This window comes from Camelina sativa, chromosome 3, assembly GCF_030686135.1.
Source record: "Camelina sativa cultivar CO46 ecotype springtype chromosome 3, ASM3068613v1".
NCBI lineage: Eukaryota > Viridiplantae > Streptophyta > Magnoliopsida > Brassicales > Brassicaceae > Camelina > Camelina sativa.
The window spans coordinates 16,450,872-16,464,663 of NC_141882.1; the positions used below are offsets into that span (position 1 = coordinate 16,450,872).

The window sequence follows — 13,792 nt, forward strand, 5'->3', positions numbered from 1 at the left end:
GTAGGATTTTAATATTTCAGAATTTTGAAATATTTAGTAAAAGATACAAAATTAAAATTTCCCGTTAAAAAGATATGGTCAAACCTTCATCCACAGTGACAGTGACACTTAATTTGATTTATTCACGTAAAAAAAAAAACAGAAACATTTCTTTAGAGAAGGGGGGGGGGTAATTTGAGTTAATATTTTGATAAAAAAAATTATGAAATCGCATGTTATGCAAATATAAAATTTAAATTTCTTTCGAAAGCATATGTTATTAAAATTAGAGTTGCTATTGGTCGGAAATCAAAAGAAAGAAAGAATATATCTAATGTAGTCGTTGTGACATGGAAAACAAAAATTGTCAATCCGCTTCGTTGAAATGATAGAGATGAATAGGCTCGGTAGGTTGCTTTTAAAACCCTGGATGTGTTGCAACTTTGTGTGAATGTATGATGTATTACCAAGTTTGCTACTAGGTTTACCAAGTTTTAGAATACGTTTTCTTTACTAAATGTTAAATACAATATTACATAATCTTCTCATGTATGAAGTATACTAAAATCCTTTTTTAAAAGTTAAAGTAAGTTCACAAAGTTTAAAATAACAGTAGTTAAATATATCATTAGGGCGTAACTCAGGTTCGCCCCTAGTCAATCAATAATGCGAAGTGTCCCTTGTTTACAAGGCTCGTTGCTGCTCAGAATCTAACACATGGGCATGTGTCATGTCATGTGGAACGTGTTCATGTTTATAACTTTATAGGCATTTTCATAATCAAATTAAATAGAAACGTCGAAATTTTGAGAAAAAGTATTTGACAAAATTTTAACGAAACAATGTATTTCAACCACTAAAGGACAAAAACAAAAGAAAAAAAAAAAAAAACCCATAATAACACAAAAAAAAAACGCTTAAACTAAAAATCTCCATTGTTAATTAGTTAGTTGATCCGAATGGTTAGTGATGAGGTCTGAAAATACATAACCACCACCTCCACCTATTGCAGCGGTTAATAGGTGAGAGCTTCTTGGGAACATCTGGAAAAGTAACGTTTTCCGTTGATGGTTGCACCGTGACTCGAAGCTTAATCCCAGCCTGACAAAGACCTGTCTTTAAGCTCACAAAATAATGGCTTAGTGAGCCTAACGAGATCGTGTCCCGTCTTGTACACAGCTACGGTAGAATTTTGTTCACAGGATCTGAACTCAAGATCATCGCTGATTTCTCTAACGTCATTGAGTTCCTTGTTGTATTCGAAAAAGAGAGTATCTCCAACACGAAATTGCTTATCTTTACTCCACTTGTAATAGTAGTAACTGTTGTAGACGCTCCATCCTTTGGAATCACCGACCTTGTAGATCCTTCCTATCTTGCTCGGTGGTGGTGGCGGCGGAGAAATAGGACGTGGCGGTTCATGGTTCTTGCTCTGCGGTGGTGGGGGTGGAGGAATCTGATGGCGTGACGGGCCATGGTTTTTGCTCGGTGGTGGTGGAGGAATCGGACGTGACGGTTCATGTGTCTTGCTCTATGGTAGTGGTTGAGGAATCCGACGTGATTGGTCATGGACGACAAGAACGTCGAGTTTAAGTCCGGAGATGCATTGAATATGATTTGAGGTGATGAAGTAATAATGTCCTGGTTCCTTAAAGGTTACCACATCGTGTCCGGTGTTGTAAACAACTTTAGGAGAAGAGGAATCGCATGAATCATACTCTAAACCGCTGGAAACTTGAGCGAGGTCATTGACGTTCTGATCGTATTCGAAGACGAGGGAATCTCCCACGTGGAATTGCTTATGGTTAGCCCAAGAGTCGTCCGTCACAGTCCATCCAAAGTTACCACCGACTTTGTATGTTTTAGCAGAGGTGCAATTAAAGAGAAACATGATCACGAGCACGAAGCCAAAGATCTTATTGGTGACCATGATTCGGGTCGTGTGGATAGAAGAAGAAGAAGAAGAAAAGATGCTTCGAGAGAGAAGTATGGACGAATGTGTTGGTGAAAAAAGAAGTCACGTATGTGCTCTATTTATATAGTTTCACTATCCCTAATCATAATCCTTGTCTTATTTGGATTAAGTTAACTTTATTTGCTTTTTCTCTAGATGAATCGAAGTTCTAAGGTTTTTCTTTTCTTTTCTGGTTTATACATAATATATTGTTCCTTTTACAATCCTTTTCTGATTATGTTTTTATTTTTATATTTCATGTTTCTAATAATGGAATTTGTTATCTTATTGAATACAACTACTCAAGGGCTCATTCATAAATTAATTTGAAAATTCGGTGATAATAGTATTTATAAAATGATGTGTTGATAATATCGTACATATCTATATTTTGAAAATCTTGTATAATTTAAAATAACTATACACTTGTTTTTTTTTTTTTTTCAAATTCTATTTCATGTATAAGTCACTTTGTCTAAAAATCTTAAATTTTTATTTTGGAAGGAAGAGATGAACAACGCATAGTCAATTTGTCTCATTAGAACGACTAGAACTCTCGTAGCAAAGTTGTTAACCCATCACAAAAAGTTGCAACATATCTCGTAGCAAAGTTCTTTCTCCCGTGTCACAACAACCGAATTATAATAATCTGTAAACATCAAAAATTTTAATTTGCAGCCTGTGACGACGGTAAATAATGAGATGTTTTTGAGAGAGGCTCGAATGAAGAGGCAAATAGTGAACCTGAATCTTCAGCTAAGCTGACATCATCCCAAATATCTGGGATGATGCGAAGTCTATTTGTGTGACCGGCAGTGATGTGTTTGCGTTGGACTAGAGAATTCCTAATTTTAGGTGAATTGGGGGAGGATAGTTCGTTCGAACAACCGAATGTTGCGTTATGCCATGAGAAAACAAAGAGCTAGCTAATGTGGGTACTCTCGAGGGGCTGCGTTACGAAGGAGTTCAAGGGGCCCTAACTTGCCCATTTGTTTAAGTAAAATTTTATCATTTGTTGTTTGATTACATGTTCTAGAGGCAATCTCTTATAGTCAATTTATCATCGTGTTCTCCTTTGCGGGGATTCCAAGTTGACTTTTTATAAAACGAAAGTATTAATAGTACTCTCCTCCTATACCGGGCCGGATTATCCTCTAGACGAATATAATACGGGCACGGGACAAGTAGATGAAATAAATTTTGATACTATGATACATTTTATGCATATAATAAAAGCCACAATTATTTTTTGTTGAATCTGGTAACGTGTCAAAGGCTGGTAGTGAGTACAAATGTCCGACACTAATTTATGTATCTTGATTAATTTTTAACAATTATGAAGGAGTATTGATCACTCGGGATCTTTGTATACACGAGTTTATACTTAGATATCAAATCAAATCTAATAGATCGGAGTAGATAAATCAAGTAACATTATTTATCGATTGACTGATTGTGTTAATCTTTGTGATTGACTGATTGTGTTATCTATATCGATTTAGAAGGTATCATGGATACCCAACAGTACGCTATATATTAAAGACCATCTTGAAGTTACAATTTCCATCCCAACGTTCTAGTTAACTAGTTGATTGAACTGGTTATTAAGTATGGTTATACAATCTAAGTGGTACATATAATGTGGGTGCTGTGGAAAATTAGCTAAATATGGAAATACAAACAATCTAAATTATATGGATGGTTAGAGATTAACGAGGTCGACTCCAGTAGCGCGTGTTACTTAACGTAATACGAGATTGAACTATGAGGCATGATCTTGTCGACCTAATGATGTCATAAAAATGAAGGATGTGATCTTGATGAGCCAATTACGTTATAGTTCTTAAGCTCAAAGAAATCAATCATCAATATCGTCTCATCATGATTGATCAGTATGATATGTGCAATCTCGTGATTTTCAAGCAGTCACTCATCTCCAAAAATGGCAAATTTAAATGATTTAGTATCAGAACAGACTTATGATGAAGGACATGACTAACTCAATTCAATTGATCTTCTTTAGTTATGACTTTTCAGGATCGTGTCACAAGCTTAGAAACTCGTTATGTGGGTTTGTTCTTTATCTCATATAGGTGCAATACATAATCAAAGAATTAATAATATAGATCTTAAAGAGAATATAAATATATAATGTCTCAAAGTTTCAACAAAACTAAATCTTTTTTGCACAAGAAAAATAGTCTGATATTTTCAAACACTTCCAATGTCCCCAAAAAAAATTTGCTCACAAGATCATCTGTGTCAAAGTTTGCTATGTTTTGCCAATACATTTTCTTTTAGTCACTATATCTATATTTGGAGATTCCCCAAAAGGTACACAATCATCTGTGTCAACAACATTTCTTGACTTATCAACTACGTTTGACAATTTCCCTTATCATTTTGATGACCTTGAAGACCCTGAGAAGATCTTGTTTCATCAATCTTGATCTGTTTGCAGTCACCTCTCGGAATGACAAAGTCTTGAACATAAAGATCAAGAGTCTGGTCGCAAATTTCTGCCAGTTGACGTTTCGTAATACCGAACTCTTGAAACCACGCTTTATCTCCATCACAAGGTAACTTCATCTTACACATGCTCAACCCGAGGTATATAGCAGCAGCAGCGATCTGACAAGGTCCAAATTGTAGGCAAAGATACGTCCGTAGTGTGTTATTGACGAAGTTAAACGCAGCCTGACACAAACGCCTAAAATCCTCGGCCTTAACCGATTTCTTAATCCAATCCATCACTAGTGGATAAGGGTGTTCGATGTCGAGATCACATCCTAATGTAGAGAGCACAAGCTTCTCTCCTATCAACACAGTGACCTTCAATCTCTCGAACACATCTTTCAACGGTTCTATATTGAACAAAACCATGTAAGAGAAAAGGAGGACATCACCAGCCGGCCTTGGAGACCCTTCGACTTTTCCAGCGATAAACATACAGATGGTGGCGACTATTTTAGGGTCGTTCTTTGCGAGTGATTGGCGAGTGAAGAACCGTTGACATAAGACAATCGCTGTTGCTATAGACCTCTGAGGACTGTTTCGTCTCTGACCAAGCTCTTGAAGGAATGAAGTGTAAGACCAACGTTGGAAAGTTTCTTCCTTAATGCTGATACCGTCGAGTCTCGATGGAGAGTTTTTTTCTATCTCTTCTCTTGTGTAATACCAGCTGCTTATTTCTGCCATTGTTTATCCCCCAAAATCTCCCAAACGATTTGATTCCCAAAAAGATCGAGAATAGAGGAGGGTTTTAAACGAAACCCCTAACCCTAAGATGAGTAGACCAATCAAAAATTTAAATGATTGTCCATCTATTTTGGATATTTCGTTTTTTCTTCTTCTTTTGTAATCTTTCGTTTCTTTGGAATAAGATCTTTTTTTTTATTCTCACATTTAAGTTACAAAATTCAATGACAAAAGTCAAATTTGATAATGCATCTTTTCAATTTTTGAAAATGTATTTAATTTTGTTGCTTAGATTTCAAAACTTAATACACTAATAAGTAAGAAATAATAACTAACTCATTTTTTTCAACTTAATTAAAAACTTACGACCGGAGTTGTCGTGGGAAGGCAGTCCCATAATCATCCTCCAACAAAATAGAACGAACAAAGTCAAGTGGTCGCTCATATGCAAGACGGTTAGTTTTTTTATACACATGCAAAATACGCTTTATCCAGTTCCTCGAAAGAAAGTCATAGCACAAGCGTACCAAAAACGACAGCGGATGAGAATTGCCGATACCTGCCTTCAGAAAACCAACCACAATTTCGAAGTCCACTTCCAACTGCAACCGCAAAACCCAACACTCCCAAGAAATGAAGAGTCCATAGTATACTCCCAGAAATTTAGATATCGGGCAATAGCGGACCCAAAATGAATTTTAAACCAGGTCAAGCAAAGTAAATTTTTTTTTGACGAGGATAAATGTGTTTTTTTCTCAATAACCATTAGGGAAATTTAAAAATTTGGCCAGGTCATGTGACCTGCCTTGTTTGTACATAGGTCTGCCACTGATATTGGGACTGAGGAAATACCAGTATTTAAAACAAAACCTTTGACCCAGTCATCGGCTTCATCTCGTATGACACCTCTGGCTGTTGCTAACCCAGGTTACCTCTCCACCCGGCCCTCAGACCTTGATTCTATTGAGGAACCGCAACCTACATATTAACCACAAAAATCTCTTGAGCCAAGTCTCTAAGAAACTGCACTCTATCCCGACATTTGCCATTATCTCCAACCACATTACCACACCGCCGCTTCCAATCCCACCAAACAGACATTGCAAAAAGTGTAAACTATGTACTCTCTCCCATTGTAGTATTGTCCCCCAATTTACTATACAACCACTCCAGTAATGACATGAAAAAAAAACTCTCTCCTCTTCCTAGTTGGAACCAAAAGAGCCCACACACCAGCCATTTCTGGACAATCCCTTAGAATATGAATACGCAAATGAATTCATTGTTAAAGCTGAGGTTTCCTTACTGCATCACCTAAATCTCTTTTACTCAAAGTTTCATTTTTTTTTAAATATTATTTCTGTGTAAATCGAAAACACTTACTTTTCACATAATTTGACTTATCGATTGAAAATAAATGATCTGTTTTGATTTTAAATGTTTGAATAAAGAGTGTATTAGTTCTTAGATGATTTTTTAAAAATTAGTTTTAATTCTTAAATGATTAAAAATTATTATTTTAAATGATCTGTTTTGACTTATCGATTTTATGGGATATAATTAATATTAGGTGAAGATTTTTAACACAGTTATCATACATAATACGAACTCCCTAGGATGAAACTCTGATGGAGGCTGATGACAGGTAAGAGGCGACGTGAATTGATGGTGATGATGCACAAGTGGATTGCGATTGACGGCAGGTGATGTTCGAGAGAGAAGAGCAATGATTCGATGGTGGGAAGTGTTAGATGGTTATATGGATTCGAAAATAAAGTGAAGAGTTTCTTAATCACAAAGTGTTTAGAAACTCGGAATCATGAACGCATTCACGAGTTCGGATTGAGAGAAGAAAGATTCAACAATACTTGTTACATAAAACTTCTTCGCTATCCAACAAGGAGGCGTCGCTTTTGGATTTTATAATCAACCCTAAGGCTCGACACTCCAAACAACAGGAAGTTCAAAATAAAACAACAAGGCGTGTAAAGGAAATAAGAAAACAACGAAGCGTCTAAGTGATCTGTAGTAGTACAGAAGTCACTTGTATTAGTACAGAAGTCATGGTGACTTGTACATTATTCCCCAATGGTAATGACTTCTAGATAACTCGACGTAGTGATCCATTTGCCTCATTAAAAACCATACCGAGAAAACCCATTGGGACAAAACTCAGCTATGGGAAAAAGAGTACAAACTTCACACCTAAGTTATCTAGTTATCATTACCGGGTGAAGTCTTCAGGGTGGATATGTTGAAGACTTGGATCCTCGGTAGATTGAATGACCCGTCAGCTATGAGTGCATGAGCTTCCTTGGCTATCTCCTTAGCTCTTGAACGAGTGATCCTTCCCACGATCTTTGGTTTCTCTGCAGCTTCTGTCTCCTTGCTGGCCACGATCATATCATCCTCCCCCTCTTCAAAAGGATTTGTCCTTAAATCGGGATCTACATAATAAGGAAGCAAGTCAGAAACATTGAAGGTTGAAGATATATTATACTTACCTTGAAGATCAATCTGGTAGGCGTTGTCGTTGATCTTCTTGACGACTTCAAATAGACCATCAGCTCGTGGTAGAAGCTTGCTTTTCCTCTCTTCTGGGAACCTATCCTTGCGTAGATGAATCCACACCAAGTCTCCTTCTTCGAAAACGATCTCCTTTCTGCCCTTGTTCGCATGTTTCTCGTACTGCTTGGTTCTTTTCTCTATGTTCTCCTTAGCTTTAGCATGTATCCTCCTGACCTGTTCAGCCTTTTCTTTGCCATCAAAGCTACACTTCACACTTAAAGGTAAAGGAATCAAGTTTAGAGGTGATTGTGGATTAAAACCATAAACAATTTCAAAAGGAGAGAATAAAGTAGAAGAATGCTTAGCGTGATTATATGCGAACTCTACGTGTGGTAAACATTCTTCCCATGACTTGAGGTTGCTTTTCACTAAGGTCCTGAGGAGTGTAGATAGTGTCCTGTTTACCACTTCGGTTTGCCCATCTGTTTGCGGATGACATGTGGTTGAGAATGATAGCTTGGTTCCGAGTTTAGCCCATAGCGTTCTCCAGAAGTGTCCTAGAAACTTAGTATCTCGGTCTGAAACGATTACTTGAGGTATTCCATGCAGACGTACTACTTCCCTGAAAAACAAGTTAGCTACAATAACAACATCATCCGTCTTGTGACTGGCAATGAAGTGAGCCATTTTGCTAAACCTGTCAACCACAACGAAAATCGAATCTCTACCATTTCTGGTTCGAGGTAAGCCAAGAACAAAATCCATAGAAATATGAGTCCAAGGTTGAGAAGGGATAGGGAGAGGAGTGTACAAGCCGTTGGGCTGTACTTTACCCTTGGCCATTTTGCAGATATGGCACCTAGAACAGACTTTCTCAACGTCTTTCTTCATTTGAGGCCAATAGAAGTGTTCTTGCAGTCCAAGTAGAGTCTTTGACACTCCGAAATGTCCAGCTAGTCCACCCCGTGAGCTTCTCTAATCAACAGTTCCCTTATGGATCCTCTTGGTATACACAATCGATCCTTATAAAATAGATATCCATCCTACCTATAGTAGTTTTCAAAAGCAAACTTATGGCATTTGCCATAGCTCTCAGCAAAATCGATGTCAGTCTCATAAAGTTCTACTATTTTATCAAAACCTTCAAGCTTAGAAGACAAGGTAGAAACGAGAGTGTACCTCCTGGATAATGCATCTGCGACTACATTATCCTTACCTTTCTTGTATTTAACCGTGTAGGGAAAAGTCTCTATGAACTCCATCCATCTGGCATGTCTCTTGTTGAGCTTCTGTTGTCCTTTGAGATGCTTCAAGGACTCATGATCAGTATGAATAACGAACTCCTTTGGCCACAGGTAATGCTGCCACGTTTGAAGAGCCCGAACCAAGGCGTACAGCTCCTTGTCATATGTAGGATAGTTTAGCGTCGATCCTCCTAGCTTCTCACTGAAGTAAGCTACTGACTTCCTATCCTGCATCAAAACAGCACCTATACCCACTCCGGAGGCATCACATTCAATCTCAAAAGTTTTCATAAAATCAGGAAGTAAGAGAATAGGGGCAGTGATAAGCTTCTCTTTTAAGGCTGAAAACGCCTTCTCTTGTGCTTCCTCCCATCTGAATCCTACATCCTTCTTGATAACTTCTGTAAGTGGCGCTGCAATAGTACTAAAGTCTTGGACAAATCGCCTGTAGAATCCTGCTAGTCCATGAAAGCTCCTGACTTCTGCCACGTTTTTGGGTGTTGGCCACTCTTTAATAGCCTTGACCTTCTCATCGTCCACTCTAACTCCTTCTGCACTGACAACAAAGCCTAGAAAGACAACCTCAGTAGTACAGAACGAACATTTAGAAAAATTAGCAAAGAGGGATTGAGAACGAAGAACATTTAGAACTTGGTGGATGTGTTCTAAGTGTTCTTCTAGACCTTTGTTGTAGATGAGGATGTCGTCGAAGTACACAACCACGAAGATGCCAATGAAAGGTCTGAGAGCATGATTCATTAAACGCATGAAGGTGCTAGGAGCATTGGTGAGACCAAACGGCATGACTAGCCATTCGTAGAGCCCTTGATTGGTCTTGAAAGCTGTTTTCCATTCATCTCCTTCCTTCATTATGATCTGATGATACCCACTCTTCAAATCGATCTTTGAGAAGACTGTTGACCCACATAGCTCGTCCAGCATGTCATCTAATCTCGGGATCGGATGTCTGTACTTCACTGTGATATTGTTAATAGCTCTGCAGTCAACACACATCCTCCATGAACCATCTTTCTTTGGTACGAGCAAGACTGGTACTGCGCATGGACTGAGGCTCTCTTTGATGTGTCCCTTGGTCATCAACTCTTCTACTTATTTCTGCAGCTCTTTAGTCTCTACAGGATTGGTTCTGTAAGCTGGTCTGTTCGGTAGAGCTGAACCTGGTACCAAATCGATCTGATGCTCTATCCCACGTATTGGAGGCAAGCCTGGAGGTATCTCTTCTGGAAATACATCCTTGTACTCCTCTATAATTTCTATCATCTCGCGTGGAAGCTCTTCTGCTGGCTTGGTACTATCGAGTGTCTCTTTGTAGACAAACATGAATGTGCTCATCTCTGGGTCAAATAGCTTATTGAACTCGCTGAGATTGATGTACAGGCTGTGAGACACTTTCTCTGTATCCTTGCGGTTCATGTGAAGCTGATCCTTGTAGATCTCGTTGGGTTTAAGTGGTAGAAGAGTGACCCTGCGTCCTTTGAACTCAAATGACTGTCTGTTGGTGTAGCCATCATGAAACACTCTTCTGTCAAACTGCCATGGTCTTCCCAAAAGAATATGACTGGACTTCATCGGAATAACATCACAAAGAAGCTCATCTTCATACTTCCCAATTGTGAGTTTCACTACCACTTGCTGTGAAACTGTTAAAGCTCCTTTGTTATTCAACCACTGTAGCTGATAAGGTCTTGGATGTGAAGTGGTCTTGAGATTAAGCTTCTGTACCATCTCTTCATTAGCAGCGTTAGTCCAGCTACCACCATCAACGATCAAGGTGCATACCTTGTCTTGAACCATACACCGGGTGTGGAAGAGATTCTCACGCTGCCCTCGATCATCTGGATGAGTCTGAACACTTAAAGCTCTGCGTGCTACTAACATCTCTCCCATGACTGCTGGTTCACCTTCTTCACCTAAATCAGACTCTGGTTCACTCTCTAAACTGTCTACAGGCACAATCTCTCCTCCTTCTTGAAGAAGAAACATCTTCTTGTTAGGACAGTCTCTGGAATAATGCGCCATCCCTTGGCATTTGAAACACCTGATATGACTTGTAGAGGTGCTACTCTTGGGCTTGAAATCGATCTTAACTTCCTCTTTAACTGTGGCTGTCGCGGGTTTGCTGTCCTTGGTGAAGGCGGGTTTACTGAACTCTCTTGGCTTGGGAATGTTAGGCGTAAACGTTGACCTCACTCCCTTTCTCTTGATCTGTGATTCAATTAGCTCTGCCTTATGTACCATTTCTTACACATCTTCATAGTTCTGCAGCTCTATCTTCTCTTGAATCTCTCTGTTCAAACCTCCAAGAAACCTAGACATAACCATGTCTTCACTTTCTCTCAGATCAGCCCTGATCATAAGCGTTTCCAGCTCCTGATAGTAGTCTCTTACAGACTTAGTGCCTTGAGTGAGATGCCTTAGCTTGTTAAGAATCTCTCTCTGGTAGTGTGTAGGCACAAACTTCTTTCTCATCTGTGTGACTAACTGTTCCCATGTAGTGATAGCAGGCTCTCTCTGTCGATGTCTAGTGAGTCCCAACTGCTCCCACCACAACAAAGCATAGCCATTGAATTCAGATATGGCTATCTTCACCTTGTTCAACTCATAGGTACCTTGAACTTGAAAGTTCGACTCCATCTTCCTTTCCCAGTCTAGATAAGTCTCTGGATCATTGGTACCATGGAACGAAGGATACTGAATCTTGAGATGATTCAGTTGCTGCCTCAAAGGATCATAATCCCTGCCGTGATCTCTGTTTCTGTTTCTCCTCATTGTCTCTTGGCTATGATCTGAGGCTTCCTCTTCTTCTGAATACTCTCTATCTGTATCAAAGTATATTTGATGCCCAGCTACTTGTTCAGCTCGTCGTGGGCGTGTAGGATCTCTACCAGTTCTTTGATACTCTCTTTCTGTGCTTTGAGTGTTTCTTCTCTGATTGAAACAAGTCTCTCTTCCCCCAGTAGGTGACTTAGCTGTTCTGATCCGTGTATGTTTGGAAGAAGCTCCCACGTGTGCCTTTCCTTTAGCTAAGCGGAGAGCCTCATTAGGACTAGGCGGTTCTGAAGAACTCTGATCTGAAGCGCTAGTTGCTTGAGCTATATCTTTGATCTGCTTCTCAAACTTGTTACTGAGCTGCTCCATCTGTTGCTGGAACTGAGTAGACATTGTCTTGTTTGCTTATGTTGTTTGCTTAGCCATGGCTTGGTTCAAAGCTTCCATAGCTTCTGGAGAAAGCTCCATTGTACCTGCAAAATAAAGAAGAAAACTCGAAGTAAAACGTTCCTTGAGTGAAAGAACAAAATAAACTCTAATACTCGTAATCTAGACACAAACGAACAACAAAAAAAACAAATCCTAAAACTAACAAGACTCACAACGAAAGCTAAAACAGCAGAGACTAACACAACAAAGAATTAAACAAATGAACAAAATCAAAACAACACAAAACGAGATTAGGGTTTAGAATCGCTCAGCCTTTGGCACAGAGTTGGCTCTGATACCACATAATACGAACTCCCTAGGATGAAACTCTGATGGAGGCTGATGACAGGTAAGAGACGACGTGAATTGATGGTGATGATGCAAAAGTAGATTGCGATTGACGGCAGGTGATGTTTGAGAGAGAAGAGCAATGATTCGATGGTGGGAAGTGTTAGATGGTTATATGGATTCGAAAATAAAGTGAAGAGTTTCTTAATCACAAAGTGTTTAGAAACTCGGAATCATGAACGCATTCACGAGTTCGGATTGAGAGAAGAAAGATTCAACAATACTTGTTACATAAAACTTCTTCGCTACCCAACAAGGAGGCGTCGCTTTTGGGTTTTATAATCAACCCTAAGGCTCGACACTCCAAACAACAGGAAGTTCAAAATACAACAACAAGGCGTGTAAAGGAAATAAGAAAACAACGAAGCGTCTAGGTGATCTGTAGTAGTACAGAAGTCACTTGTATTAGTACAGAAGTCATGGTGACTTGTACATTATTCCCCATTGGTAATGACTTCTAGATAACTCGACGTAGTGATCCATTTGCCTCATTAAAAACCATACCGAAAAAACCCATTGGGACAAAATTCAGCTATGGGAAAAAGAGTACAAACTTCACACCTAAGTTATCTAGTTATCATTACCGGGTGAAGTCTTCAGGGTGGATATGTTGAAGACTTGGATCCTCGGTAGATTGAATGACCCGTCAGCTATGAGTGTATGAGCTTCCTTGGCCATCTTCTTAGTTCTTGAACGAGTGATCCTTCCCACGATCTCCGGTTTCTCTGCAGCTTCTGTCTCCTTGCTGGCCACGATCATATCAAGACAAATATCAATTCTCCTCAATTTACTAAATCACTCTATTTGATCAGTCAATATACATGATGTCATGCTTTAGGGCATCTCCAAACCTATTCTATTTTAGAGTAAAAACTCTAATTATAGAGTAAAATCTTCTCCAAACCTACTTTATATTTTACTCTAAAATAGAGAAAAAATGAGATAACTTATATATAGAGTAATGATATTTTGGGAGTTTTCAAAAATACTATTTTTCTTATGTCACTTTTTAAAATACCTTTTCATGTTGTCTATTTTTAAAAATACCCCTTTTCTATATATAAAACAACTAAATTCTAAGTTCTAAACTTTAAATACTAAACTCTAATCTTAAAAACTATATCCTAAATATAAAATAGAGAATCCAAACATAAAAAGAATTTTGAAAAATTAATTTAACATATTGTAATTGTGCAAAAAATGATAAAAATAAAAATATTCAAAAAATGTATTTTTGAAAAGGTTATCCTAAAAATGTATTTCTAACAAATTCTATAATATTTTCTACTCTATTTTAAATGTGAACTTTTTTATTTATACTTTAGTCTCTTAAATTTAATTC

The 13,792-nt window shown here is 38.4% G+C and overlaps 2 pseudogenes; both read right to left on the reverse strand.

Moving 5' to 3' along the window:
- Window positions 1-942: 942 nt before the first annotated feature.
- Window positions 943-1,955, reverse strand: LOC104779095 (blue copper protein-like; annotated as a pseudogene).
- A 2,311-nt stretch (window positions 1,956-4,266) lies between these two features.
- LOC104779097 (putative cyclin-T1-1 pseudogene) lies at window positions 4,267-5,131 on the reverse strand (annotated as a pseudogene).
- Window positions 5,132-13,792: the final 8,661 nt, after the last annotated feature.